This window comes from Parasteatoda tepidariorum, chromosome X1, assembly GCF_043381705.1.
Source record: "Parasteatoda tepidariorum isolate YZ-2023 chromosome X1, CAS_Ptep_4.0, whole genome shotgun sequence".
Lineage (NCBI taxonomy): Eukaryota > Metazoa > Arthropoda > Arachnida > Araneae > Theridiidae > Parasteatoda > Parasteatoda tepidariorum.
In genome coordinates this window covers 65,513,987-65,533,555 of record NC_092214.1, presented here as the reverse complement: position 1 = coordinate 65,533,555, position 19,569 = coordinate 65,513,987, and the positions used below count along the sequence as shown (strand labels likewise).

At 30.1% G+C, this 19,569-nt stretch overlaps 1 protein-coding gene across 2 annotated transcripts in view; it reads right to left on the bottom strand.

The window, feature by feature from the left end:
- LOC107437109 (EBF transcription factor knot) overlaps positions 1 to 19,569 on the bottom strand; it is a 220,687-nt gene that overhangs the window by 124,421 nt on the left and 76,697 nt on the right. The gene's annotated exons all lie outside the window — the stretch shown is intronic.

Below are 19,569 nucleotides of genomic sequence, written 5' to 3'. Positions count from 1 at the left end.
AAAAAAAAAAAAAAAAAAAGAGATCCCCACGAAGGCAAATTTCGCCCACTACTTGATTCCGGAGTTCCCTTGTCTTCCGGATTGGGTTCAAAATTATAAGGTTGCGGAGTTGAACATTAGTAGTCGCTGTCTCAAAATCAGGTCAGCTGCTCAACGGCGATTATAAGAAAAATTACAAATTTCTATTAATATTTAGATATTTTATTATAATAAAATAAATTGCTAAATTATTTGCACCATAATTTTATTTTAACAGTGAATTTTGTTTAATTACATTTATTTTTATAACACTCAAAGACAAGGTTTTCAGATTACAACACTGTAGTCTAGATGTTATAGAATATCTTTGGTAAGGTAATAAAAACCATTTACGCTTGACTTTTCTAATCTGTACTCTACACCTGCCAGCGCAACTTGCTGTTAGTACTCCCCCCTCCCATTTTTTTAATGCATTTATTGAACAAACACTATTTTTCAGCTTAGGTAATTGACTTTCCTAATAATTCAACTTATCCCCCACCAATCGAATATAATGAAGTTCATCGCCATACTATAATCAACCAAACTAACCTGTGCTAGGTGTGCCATATGCCACAGTGGTTTTCATCCAATTAGTCTGATACACAAGTGCTTACCGACTGCCTTTTTGCGGAGAAACTCCGTCTGCGTATTAATGGCATAAGTTGGTAGGGATACTAGGAAAAAAAAAAGTGGGGCTCCCTGTATGTTGCTATTGAATTCGGGCGTGTGTTATTGTCGAGGTGGAACAACACGATGGGTGAGGGGCTCGTGCACTATGCGGGGGCACGCCCTACAAAGGGAAACCATACTTTATGGATGGATAGTTAAACCCTGGTTGTCCCATCTGTCGATCCTGACCCATCTCACCTACTACAATAAATTCAATAGATTGGCCTTCCATATCGTTTGAGTCAGTGCTCATTTGGCGGATTTATTCAAGCAATGATTTTACATTCAATGGAATCAAAATTTGTCTTATTTTTTGTAACGTGTACACAGTATATTATAATATAGAGTAATAATGTAAATTTCAAATTCAAATATACAGATAATACAATTCAAATTCAAATATACAGAGTACAAGGTGAAAAATTTCTGATAAAATTACAGTACTGTATGGTAATGACATTTCCGGTAAAAAAAACAACAACATAATTCTGGTAATAAAAAAAAATATACGACTTTTAAACTATTGATTTGGTAATTTCTTTGCTCATATAGTAACGCTTTACACAAAATTCTGATTTTAAAAATTATAGCTCCTATTACCACACATATAGTAATAAATACAGAACTGAAAAATAAATTAACCGAAATAAATGGTTCTTATACCATTCTTTAAAGTATAACGTTAAAAATTATCAAATTTTACCATATTTACCAAATTTTATCACATATTTTAAAACCATATATTTTAATTTTGCCAAAATCAATACCAAAGCACTTCGATAAAAACTACTGAGCTATGTTGGTGTTCCCATAGAGTCAGTAACGCGGGAAATTTTACCACATTCTGGTAGTTTTGACCGTATTTTTTTCTTAGTGTAGCAATAAAACAATATCAGCTGCTTAGAGCCATACTAATATAAAGCTTTTAAATTATATTTTGAGTTGTGGGCTATGCAAGGTTTTTGCAAAACCCTTAAATCATACAAGAAGGTAATAAAATTAGTCAGATGTTTGGGCAGGTTGACAACAACCTGGAAAAATATAAAAGGTGTTGGCAAATGCTTTGTGAGGCTTTTAGAAACTTTTAAACATTATAGTTCCACTATAATTTTAGGTATGAAGCTGGCCAGGTCTGAGATCTAGATACGTATCACACAATTCACAGATATTTACTTTGACAGATCGGAATTTGTAAAAACAATTTGTTTCTTCAAACCATCTCTACTACTTTAATTACTGCCGGATGTGGTCAATCTGGTGGAGCTAATAATCAAATATACCGTAAAATATACAGGGTGGAAATAAAGTATTCTCAGGTGTCATCGTTACGTTTAGAACCAAATTACACCAACTATCAGAAATATTTACTTTAGACCACTAATTATAAACTATTGAATCTCTTTTTTTTTTTCAATTTGGGTCGAAATGACTTGAAAAATTTGAAATTGTTTTCTAAATACTTGCTTTGCATTAAAACTAGATTTTTTTTGAAATTTTAAACTAATATCAATTTTTTCAAAAATTTCACTGTTTTTCAAAACTTATCATGATTTAATTAAAAATATTAGATTAGATTTTTTTAAAGTAAAGATTGGAGGAGAGAAAAAATTGATAAAGTGGATTTTTTTTTTAAAAAAAAATATAATATATTTTAATTAAAGATTATAAAATAAAAACAATGAAACCTGCATTGAAAAATTTGTAATCTTTTGTAATTACAATCTCATTAAAAAATACAAACAAACTATCAATCAATTCCCCTCCGAGTAAAAACAAAATAACATTCTAAAACGAGCTTAGGATACAATGAAAAGGATATTAGGCCTTAACTTCCTTCTCGAGTTTTAAAGTGAAACTGTTCAAACAAGAAGAAGGCTTTAGTTGAAATCAAGTTGGCGAGCAAAGCAGGGGAATCAGATTCGCCGTCGCTAAAAGCCTGTCACGCACCCCTAAACCAGCCTGATTCTCTCATTACACGGATTAAAGACGGAATAGAGGGTCCGGAACCAAAATAAAATAAAAACATAGCAACTGAAAGGGGGGTGCGCGTACGGAGTGGGTGAGTTTTAGTGGTTTGCTAGGACCTAACATGTTTGCGCAATGGGGGTGGTGCAAGGAGAATAATGTTAAAGTAGCCAGGACATCTGTGCTTTGTACTTAGGCGGTAAGCGATTGACTGCTACCGGGTGTAAAATGGTTGCTTGGAGATAGTAAAATTTAGGAAGAGAGTTCCCTTTGCAAACAAAGGGTTCAACTCATTTGATGAAGTTGTATGATTTTTATGGAGTCGACCCCAACAATGGGATAGTGTCCAAACATTTTTCATTACTTTGCTCCCTTAAATGGTAAAACTCATTGGTTGTATAAACACAGGTGCTTCATTGATCTTTCAAATACCCATAGAGGTGTTGATTTTTGGGATCATAATAAATTTTCATTTAATACGTTACGAATAAAGAAGTTATTAAATAACTAATAATGTCAGATTACTTTGATTTATATCTAATCTTTAGTTTTATTTGTGTAATAAATCTATGTTTATAATTTCGTATATAGTTTAATGACGATCTTTTTTTTTTTAGGTTTTAATATTTTATACGCCTTTTTGCATGAATCTCTTATGAACCGATGTAAAGTTAATTTTATCAGGTTTTAATCATAAAGGTTATGATGTTTATTTATGATTGTACTTTTAAATTTTCTATGCTTGAAAACATTGAAATTTATTTTTTGCGTTAAATTGTTTAAATTGTAATTAATGTAATATAAAAGTGATTGTAATTATTAACAGTAATTGATGAATGATCATGACACTTAATTATAGTACAATAAGGCAAAAACAAGTATGGCAAAAACGATATTACAAATATTTATATGACGCGCGACGGATGGTAAAGTATGGTAAAAGCGATAAAACCGCACAAATCTGTTCTGTAAATGTTACTTTTCCTACTCGTTAGCATTCATCCAGGAAAACAACTTTAACCTACAGTCGAAGCTATCTATTTTTGTACTTGTATATGCCATTCATTTTAAAATCTTGTCGCTATTCATTGAATTAGAGCTTTTCATTAAAAAATGTGCACATTACTTACTTTACTTTTTTAAAAAAATTATCTTTTCAAAAATTTAAGATAAAAATATCACTGCTAATTTTTTTCGTTTTAAGATTTCACGATTAAAGTAAACCAGCAAAATTGTTCCGTTATTATTACTTTCTACTGGTTAGTATTCACTTACCAGTAGTATTAAAAAAAAACAGTCGTGGTGTTTTATTTTCTTTCGCGTATATGCCTTTCATTTTTAAATTTTGTTATTATTCGAATATTCTAATAATAAATAAATATTTAATTTTAACTTTAAGAAAATTAAGACAAAAATAGTGTGCTAAGCTAACTTTTTAAAATTACTTTCGCTTCAAGATTTTACGATTGACGCAAATCCATAAAACTATTTTGTAAATGTTACTTTCTGGAAAACAACTTCGTTAAACTATAGTCGAAGCACTCTGTTTGCTCGCATGCATGCTTTATATTCAAAAGCCTTTATATAATGTGACATTGACAAATAGTAACTCTTTTTTGTGTTTAAATAAAAGTGTTGCTACAAAATTTAAGAATAATAAAGAACACGACTATGTATATTATGCTTATTAATCACCGAAAAATCGGATACTTGCTAACCTTCTGCCACTTTTCCTAATCATTTATATTCCTTTAAGAAAGTAACTTAAAGTTACACGTTGAAGCATTAACTTAATCTATTTACAAATGCTTAGTAAAGAGTCCATCCTAGAATATGATCAACATAGATTTTTTAATCAAATTGTTTTTAAGCTTTTTATATTGACTTTAGCAAGGCGAATGAAATAAGTAATATAATTGAAATACGAATGTAAATCAAGAACGAAATACCTTATTTATTCTTTGAGGTTTTGAAAAAATGTTACAAAAATGTTTCCGATTTATATGTATTTATATTTTCTAAAGAAAAGTGAGAATTTTGGCATTTTAGAAAGGAGTTTGATTGTTTTGAATATTAAACAAATAAATAGCTTTAAAAATTTTGTGCATTGTTAACGTAATATTTTTTCCTTCTTTATAAATATTTGTACGAGATATTTATTTACTTGGATAAAGTATTTTCTATAAATTCAAATTTAAGATAAAATTAACGTATTTCTTAAAATTACTGATTGATCCTAATTATGACTTTTTATAAATATGGTTTTGTAATAGCTGATGCTTATCATGTCTCTCATTTTTTGAAAAATTACACTTTTCATACTAAGAAAATGGCTGAAATTAGTTACAATGTTAAAAAAATTTCAGTAAAAATTGTTAAATGGCAATTTAATCGTTTTTATTTTACCGTATTCAACCAAGACCATCAAATAACTATACAAAAGATTATATTTAAACTGTACTGTTAAGTGTAAGAAAAATGTTTATTGGTTATTTTTACTTAATGCGGTTTAAAACCCAGAATTCTATCCTCGCCAACTAGGTCCATCTTAGAAAGATATTTTGTTCCGTTCAACTGGGTAAACACTAGATGAGATTGCTAATCTTTCAATCTCATGACCGGTTGAATAGGGGCTCAAATCCTAGCGCTGATACCACAATATTTCTTCCATTCAATATATGAAAGGTTTCTAGCGTCCTACACTCTTGAATCGGTGACCCTAGACTGTTAGAATAAGAAACTATCCTTCACTCATAAATGGCGCAGCATTCATAGAGCTCTAATGTCTGTTTAAATACGATCTTTATGGTTTAGAAACTATACTAGTGCAAATAGTTACAAAACCGTATAGTATTCTTAACTTTACCAGTTGTAAACTTTTTCAAAACCGTAAAGGTAAAAAAATGTTCCTAACCATAAACCTTATGGTTAATCGGATGGACAGACTTCTGACGGTTATTTTACCGTAATTTTGGACTGAAAATTCTTAAAATGCAGTTTATTATTCTTATGGAAAATCAACCTTGAAAATCAATAAAAATGAAATCCTGCTCCTATAAAACATGTTATATTTTAACTTTAATCTTTCTCAGTAGACAAACGAAAAGAAAATTTAAATTTATTTTCAACTCCATGCTTCACTCAAAAATGGTAAGGAAAAAAGAAAAAAAGATCGAAATATTTCCAATAAATATTTAATAGCATTTAAAAAGTAACCACAAGCTCAGAAAAAAGGACGTTATTTAAGTTGTAGTCAAACTATACATGGCATTACTGTGCTTTTTTGATGGACCACTTTATAAAAGGAAAATAACGAGCAAAATATAAAAAGAAAAAGAAATTGAAGCAGCAAACAAACCAAGAGAGTTGGCACAGGCTATGGAAAGCGTAGTCTTGGTGGAAATGTAGCAAGAGGAAGATATAGATCTATCATTCTCCTCCAACAATACCTCTGGGAGGCGGTCTCTGGACTGGGATTGGTTGAAACAGTTCTCCCACCGTGCATCGAGGGTCAAGAGTTAGTCCTAGAGAGATCGTGTTTATCTCCACACGAGGCTTTTCCATTATTCATATTTAATTTTCATTGCTTGTGGAGTGACCACCATAGGTATGGGAGGTAGGGGAACCTGAATCCTTAAATATTGAAAAGCAGCCCGGAGTACCCATGTTCGTATGACAGTTTCTTCGACAAAAATTCTCCCCGTTCTCTTTGCTTAAATCCTGATTTAGGATCCGACACAATGGAGCTTGTTGAAGTGTATGCTGTACTAGGATTCGTGAATGTATAATGCAGGTTATATTCATGAAGGAGCGTTTAATAACCCCCTTGTAATCAGTACAGAAAGGAATGAGTAAATAGCTAAGGAAAATTCCGTTTTTCTTTTGTCTTTTGAAACGGAATTATGGCGCTTACATCATATTAGGCAATGAATTGAATTTTATGTTTTGAAGTTAATCCTAATTATTTTGGGACTATGCAATCACCATTAAAGCTTCATTTAATTTTTTCAACGTGAAAATCGTGTCTAGCAATGGTCAATGATTGTTTTGTTCTATATAAAGCATGATAATTCTTCAGAATTTTAAATGTTGCATCATAAGAATGTTATTACGCAATATTTACATTTTATACGAGAAAAAAATGGAAATAGTAACACTTCACTTTTTAATAATAGTTAGACACATACTAAGCAACAAGTTTGTTGAAGTGTATGCTGTACGAGAATTAGATTTGTGAATGCATAATGCAGGTTATGTTCATGAAGGAGCGTTTAATAACCCCTATGTAATCTGCATTGTAAGGATTGAGTAAATAGCTAAGAGAAATTTCGTTTCTCTTTTGTCCTTTGAAACGAAATTATGGCGCTTACATCATATTAGGCAATGAACTGAATTTAGTATTTTTAAGTTAATGCTAATTAATTTTTTAATCATGCAATCCTCATTAAAGCTTCATTAAGTTTCCTTCAAAATGAAAACCGTGTCTAGCATCAGCAAGCTTGTTGAAGTGCATGTTTTACGAGAACTGTATTTGTGACTGTATAATGTGGGTTTTATTCATAAAGGAGCATTTAATAACCCCTTTGAAATCAGTATAGTGAAAAAAGAGTTAATAAATAGGGAAAATTTTGTTTATTTTTTGTTTCCTGAAATGAAATTATGACGCGACATCACCAATATCAAAACTAGTATACGTATGAGATAGGTGCATGATAGTTTTGATGCATTTTAAGTTAATTCAGGATATGTTATGTTTATGCAGTAAGCATTAAAGTTGCTTTAAATTTGTTTAAAAATGGAAATCACAGATTCTTTATTTGGCAAATGTCAATGTTTGATGTGTCAAGGTTTTAAAACTTTAAATGATTAATCATAAGGAAATGGTTACAAGATATTTACATTTCGTACAATAAATAAATAAAATCAAAATAATAACATTTTGTTTTTTATTTATTTCATTTATTACAGACTGCTTTGATTGTCCATTGTTTTTGCATTAGACAACTAAAAAAGAACCTTAATTTAATTATCTTACTCTTTAATCATGATAATCCCCAAAAAGGCCAATGAGAATCACACTTAAAAGAATATTTTTTTAAAAAATTATTTATTATAATTTTATGTTCATTTTTAGATATTTTAAAAGTTTTTGTTCTTTTTAAAGTATTGTTTAAAATTTTTTAGGTAAATCTTTTACCTTACTGCTCGTTGAAATAAATAGCATGTATAGGTATAAAGAGAACAAATGTTAAGCATTAGACAACTAAAAGAGGACTTTAGTTTAGTTGTCTTGCTCTTTAATCATGATAATTCCCAGAAAAGAAAATGGAAATCACACTTAAAAGAATAAATTTTTTGAAAATTATTTATTGTAATTTTATGTTCATTGTTAGATAGTTTTCAAAGATTTTGTCTTTTTAAAATTTTTTAAGTAAATCTCTTATCTTTCTGTTCGTTGGTATAAACAGCATGCATAGGTATAAAGAGAACGAGACTTGGAAATTTCAGTTTAATTTTTAAAAAAAAAAATTACTGTGACAAAAATAAAATACTTTGTGTGTAACTTTTAATTCATATTAACTTGAACACAGATCGTAATATATATTTCATTCATATTAACTTGAATACTAATATATAAAATTCTACTATTGAATACTTTGTGAAAATTCTATTTTTCAAATTTTTCCTTTCAAAGTAACTACTTTAAGATAGGAGTTAAAGTATTTTAACAATTACAATTTATAACTTAAAATTCAAAGCTTCTTCGACTAGGAAGTAAAGATAAATAATTATTATTGATGCAATGTCTAATAATCTAAAAATAAGTTACTTATAGATAACCAGGGTATATCAGAAAAAAAATATGTCAGTGATTGAGATTACATTTAATGACACTAAATTTTTGCAATTTGTATTATATTTATAATTTATTTCATTTGCTTAGTTAAGTTAATTTCAAACGTATTACAGTAAAAAATTACATATAAAGCAAAATATTTATTGTCTGATTTTTACGATATATAATCAGCACATTATGATACTTAATAGTTCTTTTAATTTTGAAATCCTTTACACAATAGCTTGCATTTTTAAAAGTATGGTATTGAAAATATTTATATATATATATACTTTAAATATATTTGAAATTAATTAAGCACTTCTCAAAATTCTTTAACTAGACAAGAATGAATCTTTTTTTAAATGTGCCTATACTTGTAGAGTAACATTTTATGGGTATCGAATGAATTTAAATCACATTTAAACAGTTGAATTAGTTAAATTTAAACTGATCTAATTCAAAAAATTTAACTATTTCCTTAATTTCTATGACTATTAGTTTGACTGGGATTAAAAATTAATAAAAAACACATCCTATTCATCTAAAAGGTTTTTTTAAATCCTTTATGTAAAAAGATTTTCAGTTCTTGAATTTTTAAGATACATATATATTCATAAAATTTTAAACAATGATAATAACATTATTGAGAATTCATTATTTAATCTCTTTCTCCTATCTCTTGTTAACTTCTTTCATAAGTTAAATAAAACAACTGTCTAAATATGCATTTGAATTCTGTAGTTATATTTCTAAAAGAAAATTAATATATACATAGGCATCTATATTTTTTTAATATTTTATAATTTTTACAATCAATTTATGGCTGACTTTAATCATTATATAGACTTGCAAACAAATTAAGGAAAGCTTCTTAAACAATGAAGAAATATATCGCAAATGTAAATTAATGCATAGAAATATATCAGGAATAGTATTATAATTATATTATAAATTAAGGAAAAATAAAGGGAACTAAAATATCATACTGATATCCAGCTAATTTGTTCTTCTTGCCCCAAACATACAAAAAAACTTCAAAGTACATATATTTTTATAGTATTTTATGATTTTCAGAAAATCAATTTATGACTGGTTTGAGTTATTATATTGCAAAGACTGAAAAAAAAAATTTCTTAACAATAAAGTAATGCATCGCAAATATAAAGCAATGCGTGGAGATATATTTGGAATAATATTATCAAGTGAAGAAAATAAATGGAATTAAAATATCACGCTGACATCCAGCTGTTTTGTTTTTCTTCCCCCAAACTACAATACAAACTTTAAAGACATATTCAAAACAACCCTCAGACAAGTTCCAGACAAATAACCCTATTTGATAAAGCAATTCAGTCTAGTTTAAACCCATTCAAATCCGCCACAGACATTTTTATTCCCAATGATTCAATCTCTGCTACTTCAAACTAAAGCAATTAAATGCTGGTCCAAGGGGAGAAATGACCATCTTAAGCTTAACATTCTCAACAACCAAGGTCTGGAGCGAATCCATTTTCAATGCAGAAATAACCCCTAAGCGAGTGTAGAAGGACCGAGTGATAGCGGCTTTCAGGGAGTGTGGACAATATGGTGACCTAACAGCTAAGAGAAGATCGATTCCTCAGAGACATATTCGCAGGAGGAAAGGGCTTGATTGTCCAGATAGTCCTTTCCTTATTGCGTTCCTTTCTAGACCATTGAGACAACTGTACTTTGCCCAAATGACTTGTGAGTGGAAAATAAAAACAAGCCTCGTGTATATAAAAATCTGCTTTGAATATATTATTTCGTCGTGGTATAGATATTTTGAAGATATTTGCTATGTATCTTAGCTGGGAATTAAATGGTGGCGCCTGTAATCTAGCTTTCTGAATGTTCAATAAATTGGATTAATGCCGTCTCCTTAAGAGGTTTAGTTCGTGGTTTATAAGCCAAAATGTCTCCCAAATCAAATCCAATTTGTCAGCAAAAGTAGTATTTGAAATTGAATTAACCTGATTTGTTAAAAGTGTGCATAGAATAAAATATAAAATGGCTTAAAAATTATTTTTAATCTATTGTGTTTTCCATCTTGAAGTAAAATTAAAATTTTTTTAAATTTTCTTTTTTAAAATTCTCAAACTTCATAAAAATTTTCATATTTATATGATAATAAAAATAAAGGAATGGAAAAAAAACAGTTTCAATTTCAGTCTCAATCAGATTCGTTACGTTTTTGTTTTACTGCCGCTAAAAAAAAAATGGAAGGGAGGGAAAGGAAAAAGTCACACTCACTAGAAGTTCTTCAAAAGTATTATTCAGAACCAATTTATCAGCTCAAAGATAAAGACATAGAAATAAACCTTAAAATGAGACCAAAAAATAAAAATAGGTGGATTTTTTTTTATTTTTCAAACTGTATTCTAAAGCTGAAGTGTTAACAAATTCGAAGAACTTCTTAAGTTAGAGTCGTAGTTCTGGCAGCCAAAACTTATTGGCAAAATAAACAGGCAGAGCTTAGATTTCCCCAAGGTATCATATTTTATCCGGCCGTGTATATCGACTGGGGCGGCGAACATGCGCCCTCCCTATCCCTTCAGGTACTGAGCGTAACCATTGAGGGAGGGCGGTAGCTGCAAAAGTTGAGGATGCACCCTAAGCCAAAAGACACTATCTCGGGCATTCAGGAGTGCATTTTGGCCTCTTTCCCACCTCTCACTGTGGTCACGCTTCACGGGTACGGGCCCAGGCCAGAAGTTTGGTCCCGCAAAGATACCGATTTCCGTCCCACGAGGGCCCCGAAGATTGACACACCCCCACTGCTGGTGCGGTGGTCGAGTTGGGGAATTTCGATCTAACTTTAGCTTCTTTACGGTGATGCAGCGCGACGCTTTTTCTTTTTACAATACTTCCCCCTAATTGCTATCGAAGGTTGACTAAAATTCATTTGTTGAGCAGTCACGGTGCCTTGGCGCTGTTGGATGTGGGGGTGGTGTGGGAGGCTCTTATCGGCAACTCCCAGAGACCTTCCAGAGCAGAACACCCATTCTACTTTCCTCCGAAGACGTTCTATCCTCATTAAATTATTTTATGGGAAAATAATGTCGGTTCCTGGCCTCTTTTTTTACCCTTCTTTCCAAAATAATCGCCCTCTCATTATCGAGTCATATTTTCTACAATTTATTAAAATTCCCATCTAATTGGCATCCCTTTTTCGAGGGATTTTAAACCTGTTTTCCAATTGTCGCCAAAATAAAAAATAAAAAAAAAGAATAGTGCGTAAAATTCTGTTCAAAAGTCTTTTGTGATAACACCAGTAAATCAATGGAAACTTTAAAGTCTCTGGAATTGTTACTAAAATGTAGAAAAACTGTAAATTAGTAGTATTGATATTATAGTTGGATCCAATTTAAGTTTAATAAATGTATAAGAAATCGATCTAATACACTTTGAAAGTTAACACAACTGTTTGTTTTCAGGCTTATATCATTCAAAAATAGTCTAATCTTTTTAAAAATGGAATAAAACATCAATTAAAGTCTCGTTTTATAGGTTCTTCAATTATCCTACACTAGCGTGCAAAAGTCTATGGTCGAACTCAATATTAAGGATTGCTGACTTAAAATGCAGTAAAATAATGTATAATTCATTTGTAAACTTTCATAGTATACTTATCAACTAGAAAGTAAGTGCTTTAGAAATCAATTTAAATAAAATACAAATTTCATATCAATCATATATTAAACTAATTGTGTTTTTTATGCATCATAATAAGTATTGGATGAATTTCTTTGCTCATAATATAATATTTAGCTAAAATACAATTTAAACTAATAAGTATAGTATTTGCAGATTTATTTGCTGAGTCTTAATTGAAATTTTATACGCATTCTGTTAATTTAATATTAACAATTGTTTTCTTAAAATCAGTTCTTACGTGACTCGAAATTTTTAAAAAAAAGGACTATTCAGCTGAGCTGCGTGCAAATATTCAAATTTTATCGGAAGAGGGTTACATTTGCGAATAAATAGCATGTTGATAAAGAAATGCGAAATCAAGTGCAGTATATATGTTGGCTTGATTAAGAACTCTACAGAAAAAAGCACATAAAGGCCAAAATGCCTACCACACAGATGGACCAAAACCTTTTGCACTCTAGTGTATACAGTGAAACAAAGCAAAAATTGAAGCAGTAATTTCTTAAACCATTGTTTCTGATTATTTCCTAATTACCTTTATATCATAGCAGTAATATAATATTGAAGGGATAACACTAATTATTGCTTTAAATACCTAACACTCTCTTGATACTATCTGATACCCTTGAGATATTGCTTATTACTAACTAAATATTTCCAAAAACTAACTAGATACTACCTAGCTCTCACTAAGTATTCTCACTATTATAAAGTCATTACCATTAATTAATTGGGTACACATAAAATTTACTACATATTTCTATAGTATTAACTAGATATTACCCCCTTAATACTGTCTCGATACTACCTGATACCCTATAGATATTACTTATTACTAACTAAATATCACCAAAAACTAACTAGATACTACCTAGCTCGCACTAAATATTCTCACTATTATAAAGTCATTGCCTTTAATTAATTATGTACGCATAAAGCACACTATATATTTCTATTGTATTAACTAGATATTACCCCCTTAATACTTGTCTGACTGCTAGAGGTAATACCTAGCACACTATAATGCTTTTTAATCCGAAATACATGCTACATAGTAATTATTGAATACCATGAATGTAAAATGCCATTTTTTCTTTTATTTATTTTAGGTTAAAAACATGTTTATTAAAACAAAAATTTTCAGTAAATTAAAAACAAAAGTTTTTTTTTAAAAAAATAATTAATTGTTATGGTAAAAGCATTTTGCTCGTTTTTAAACATTAATTCTAATCTGAACCAAACACAAAGTTAGCGTTTCTTAACAGGCTGAATTACAGTTAAATCATTTTATAAGCAAGCTATAAACCAGATCCTAAATACTTTCATTCATTTAAAAACTTTGACTTGTACCAGAAATTCCTTACAAACAATTGATATGAGTAAAGTAGGAATGACTTGAAAAAAACTTTATTTTCGTGAGTAACATTATTTAAATTGATCTGGTTTCGATATTATAAAAATATTAACCCGGATAGTGATGATGATCTAACAGTAAAGTGACCAGATATTTATCCAACAGCAGCCATAAGCGCACTTGTATAGAAAAATTATATCAGTCTGATAAATTATTTATTAATGATTCATTAAAAACAACTAGTTCATAAATTAGTCTTTTGCTCATTTTGAAACATTAATTCTAATCTAAAGCAAACACAAAGTTAACGTTTCTTAACAGGTTAAATTACAGTCAAATCATTTTATAAACTAGCGATAAACTCGAACGTAAATACTTTATTCTTTTAAAAATTTCGACTTGTACCAGAAATTCCTCTCTCGAACAATTGGTATGAGTAAAGTAGGAAGCAACGTTTGTCCGAATTCCGCTTTCCTAAGTCACGAGGCAAGCGTTCCAAGCTCACGTGATGCTCGTAAGGGAAGGAACCAAAAGAAACAAATTCCGAAAGATGTCTATTTTGCTCGCACCGGACTTCCCCGCCCAACCTGTACCCCATCCTCTAGCATTCTACTTGACAGTGTCCTTTAGGGACAGAAAGGAGTGAGAAAGCAAATCACTAGGGACATTCTACCCACTTCTCAAACAACTATCTCAAAAACGGCTCACTGTGAATCTTTTTGTAAAAAGAATATCGTCTCGGTTTCACTTCAATAAGCAGAGCCTGGTTTTGGCGTTTCGACCGACGCTGCTGTTGCTTTTTGCTTTTTTATGTTTATTATTTTTTTTTGTTTCGTTTGAGTTAGATGTGCGAGTTGCTCATCAAACATTTGAGGAAACATTTCCGAAAACGCTTTATTTGGAAGCCAAGATTCTCGACTTTGTATCCAATTAATATAGGGACTTCAATAAATCCTCTTTTCATTTTATTTTATTTATGTTGTGAAATGGATTTGTTTTAAGTTTAGAAGTTTTCTTTTTATTTATATGAAGAGATGTTTGCACTGTATAAATCCTCATTAAGCTCTATTTCCGTTTGAAGACATTATTTATACTCCGAATCAAACTTTTTATAGCTTCTGTAAAATAATTTTTGATATTTAATTTCAAACTTTAAGGGGATTTTTTTTTTAAAAATTTCGAAATTTATTCTTTCTGGATTAAGATGAAGCAACCTTCTCTTCAAAAACTTTTACATTGCATGTAATGTTTCTTTTAGAAATTTTTACCTTGCATATATTGCTTACCAGATATTACTATTCATAAATTTGTGAACAATGTCTTCTGTTCAATTTCTTTTTTAAAAATTGCAAATTCCCTAAATATTTTCTGAACTTGTATTGTTGAGGACATAAAGTACATAATAAAATATTTCATAATTATTCAAAAAAAATTGGCAACACAATTTTCCGCAACTTGGTGTTCCTTTCTTTTCTACTATTAGCACATGATACAACTCCCTAATTATGTCAAACTGTTTATGCTTAAAACATAAATTATATTGAAAATCACTATATATATATATATATATATANTAGATACATTTTTAATCATATATATATATATTTATATATATATATGCTTGAATTGCTATGCTTAATATATCCATAAAAAATCACATATGTTCTCTATGACTTGATTGAGGAAATAAACATTTGGCTTATGCTTAAATCAGGGAAAGTGAATAGCAGGGGTGGGAGGCCTCTGATGTAACAAGCACTGGCACACTAGTGGAGGTGGTGGCTGTTGGTGGTGTCGATTTGCCGCTGGATAAAGGTTGCTGGCACGCGACACCATTATCTCTCTAAACTAGCGAGGGAGCAGTCTACTGAACCAATGTTGTTTTTGTAGGGTTGCCACAATTTGCACATTTAACACTTATTTGGCGAATAACTAAGAGTTAATTGCTTTGTTCTAAGCCACTGCTGGTCTATACGTTGACAGTGATGAATTAATTGATAATGAAGACAATAAGAAAAACTGGTATTTCAAACCAATATTGTTTTTTGGGTCTGCCACAATTTACAAATTTACCATTTAGTTGGCGAACACGTAAGAGTTAATTGTCTTGTTTTAAGGTACTTTTGGCCTATACGTTGACTGTGATCGACTAATTGATAATGAAGACAATAAGATTTATAATTATAATTGGCATACCAAAGAAAAGTTTTTTTTGTAGGGAAGCCACAATTTGAATATTTATTTGGCAAACACTTTATTGTTTTGCTGGTCTATATGTCGACCGCGATCAATTATTTGATTAAATTGATTACGAAAACGATAAGATTTACAATAAAAATGGTCTATCATGATTTAAATATTTATTTGGTGATACCAAAGAGTTTATTGTTCGGTTCTAAAGCACAGATGGCTTATATGTCAACTGAGATCTACTAATTAACAATGAGGATAATAAAAATTGAGAGCAAATCTTTAACTTACTTTTTATTAATATTTGTTATATTTAGATCTCTACTTAGATCAACAAGTTAGTAATATTTGTATTTAAAATGAGAAATATGAAGCACATTCCTTTCTTGATTGATTTGATGCCCATTTTTATAATTTATTTTAAATAAAAATGTTTAATATTGATTTCAATTCATCAAATTCTTCACCATAAATTCAAATGGCAACATGAAGATTTTAACAGTTATTTTAATAGCAATTATTTCGAATTACCATAATTCCTTCCATAAAAAGAGACAATTTTGTCAACTTTTCTATATATGAATTTCAGCACAATGGATAATTCCTGATCAAAACAATTTAGGAGATAATTTTCTAATTTTTCTAGAAATCATAATTGAAAATTCTAGCAAAATCTACCCAATTTAAGCATAAGTTTCAGTAAAATGATGAATGGAATGAAAACTCAAAATTGTGAAAACATTTTTTAAATTATTTTTGTTTCAAGTGACACAGAAAGTTTAGAAAGAAACGTTTTTTCCATTTCAAAAACTAATTACGAGTAAAAAATTTAATAACTACTATTAACAGCAATATTTTAATTAATAAACAAAAAGGGCAAAAAAGCAACCTTTTTATCCTGAATTACTCTAGGCCATCTGGGGGAAATATTTAAGGTAATTTCTCAAAATGTTTACACCTTTTTGATATCAAGGCACAAAGCAAATAAATTATGACGGAAAAGTGGCACAAAAGCTTCCATAGTTAGAACGCATTTGTTACAAAGTGCAAAACTGTGGAACAAACGACATAGTTACAAGTGTATTCTTTTGAAACAATTGTACCCCCATATAGTTTCACTTTGCAGTTTCAGGGTTATGGCTGTTTGCTTGACTCACCTCAATTGTTATAAATTTTAATGCCACATTCTATTTTTTTCTCGAGCTAGTGGAGTGAATATAGAGCGTTTTATGATGGAGTACAGGGAGAACCACCCCATCGTTTCTTCCTTCTGGCATCTAATGAGCAGCAGGGTTTGAGGTGACAAGCAAGGGGAGTCCGTGTAGTAACTGGATCTAGTTGAACGAGCCATCTGCTCCTCTAAGAGGAGAGATCCTTTGTATCAAACGAATTGTTGGAAATCAGAGAGATCAGCCTTATCGACAATTATGAGCAAAAAGCTGTCCTTTCTTTCCTTTTTTTGGTACCTCCTGCCCTTTGCAAAGTTGGGCAAATGCAATTTATGTTCATTCATGATCAATGCACTGACAAATGTCACAAGTTGTATTTGTTTGATACCCAAAATAAAAAATGACAGCATGAAATAATTTGTTGATCAACAACCAATTCAGCGGAAAAGCAAGGTGGAAGCATGATTTCAAGGGGTTAGGTGGTTTATTGTTATATATTATATTGGTAGATTACGAATTGTTTGCGTATATAAATGGATTATTTGAGATTTTTCTAAGTTGAAGCAGGATTTAATAATTTTTATTCTAAAAATGTTTTAAACTTGGTGGCTGAAAATGATGGGATAAAAGAGAAGAGGATGCGATGAAAAATTAAGTAAACACACACTCTCTCTCTCTCTCTCTTTTAACAATTTCAGATTCCAATTATCAAATTTAAAAAGAAAAAAAAAACAGTTTAAGTTGTAGAGACTGTTGGATTCGAATCAAATGATGTTTTGCAATTCAATCACGTTTTCATGCGTCATACCGAGTCATAAATCATTCAAATGCTTACTGTTATACAAAAAATCTTTAAAAAAGCTAATTTTATTCCAGTTTTATTTTTCCATTAATTCTAACTGAGAGATGTCAAATTATTGTATACACAATTCTAGTTATGTTTTAGATATGCATGAGTATGTGCTTTGTTATGCTCATTATATATCAAGACTAAACTCAGTTAAAAAAATATTTAAAATAAAGTATATGCAATCTGAATGTTAAATATCTGTAACAGTTAGGAAAAAAAGAGCGATATACTTCGAAAACGAATCTAAAGGAACTTTACGGGGATGATGACAGGTTAAAAGGATATATAATTACTAGCTTGAATTTAATTTCCTGCGGCTATTATTTTATTCCCATTTATTAGTAAAAACACAAACTATTGTTTGCTTAAATTTTAAGAATAAATACAAACAAAAATAAAATCATATAACAAAATACAGAATTGATATTTAAGTTGCATTATACGATGGCACCATAAATTTATAAAAAATAGACAAGACTCATTTTTCAAATACACACGGATCCCCAAAAGCCCTCTTTCCCGTTATTTTGCTTGACTTTTTTCAATAACGCCATAATTAGTTTACAAAACAGTTTAATCAACTTAACAAGTAATGTCGTTTACGTTTAGCCCAGCTATTATATCGCTATTCAACTAACCTCGTATAAAAGACAATTTTCAGATGGTTCGAAATTATCTATGCTTGCAAGTATTGGTTTAAATGTAATAAACACTCAGTTTATTAATGTAATAAATATAGTTGTAAACACACCCTACGAGTGCTTCTATGGTGGAAACCACATTTGTCAGATTATATAATTGATTTTATTTTTAAAGTTAAAGCAATATGAAATATTTTAATAATTAGTAATTAAAAAAAAGTATCACTCAAATATTTTATTAAGCTGTATAAAGTATGCAATAAATATGTAACAATATTTCTCTTTAAATTTTATTTTTACATCAAAATTTCCAGTGATTGCTTTAGGCTTGAGTTTTTAAAAAAAATATACAGTTAATAAAGTGCTTTTAAAGTGCAAAATATATTTACTATTTAAAACATAAAGCTGCCATTTACCAACTGTTATTTAAAAAGGAGGAAAATGAAAAAAGTTTTTTTTATTTATTCAGATCCAGATTGCAAATGAACAGATTTTTTTCTATTAAGAAAAAAAAAAACTTTTACGAGTTTTACAACTAGGAAAACAACTATAATAACAGCCTATAAACAATCATTTCAATTGAATAAAACATTTTATCCTTCATCATTTTCCGGGGATTTTCAAATCACACCTTAAGAGTGGGATCGACAAGTGGCTATTGAAAACTCTCAAAAACCCTACGAGTGGTGGAAAATATCCTACTTCACCATTTGCCAGCTGACGAACTGTTTGCTACTCTCAAATAAAACCCTTGTCATAACCATGAGAGACTATCCAGTTTTCGATCGCAAACTGTTATATAAAATTTTTTTTATACCCTTCAAGTACCCTCGCTATAGAGGAAATCATTACGAATGATAGGGTGGCGAGAAATGGTGGGCTTATCTCTGCGGCGGATTAAAACAGCCACGTGGCATCGGAATTGGTCTTCGTCTACGCTCTTGATGGTTTGTACTGATAATGTCATCACTGAAGAAGCGGGCTTTTACTGAACGACCCCCTTCAACTGAGGCTTCTCAACCATATTAATAAGGGTGATAGTTCCCGAGATACCCAAATTCTCATATAACTATAAAACCCTGCACCAACAATAGACGCATGAGTGGCCACCTCCTCCTCCTCTCCATATATATATCTATATATCTATCTATATATATATTTAAAATAGTACCAAAGGCAAACACTATTAACAATTG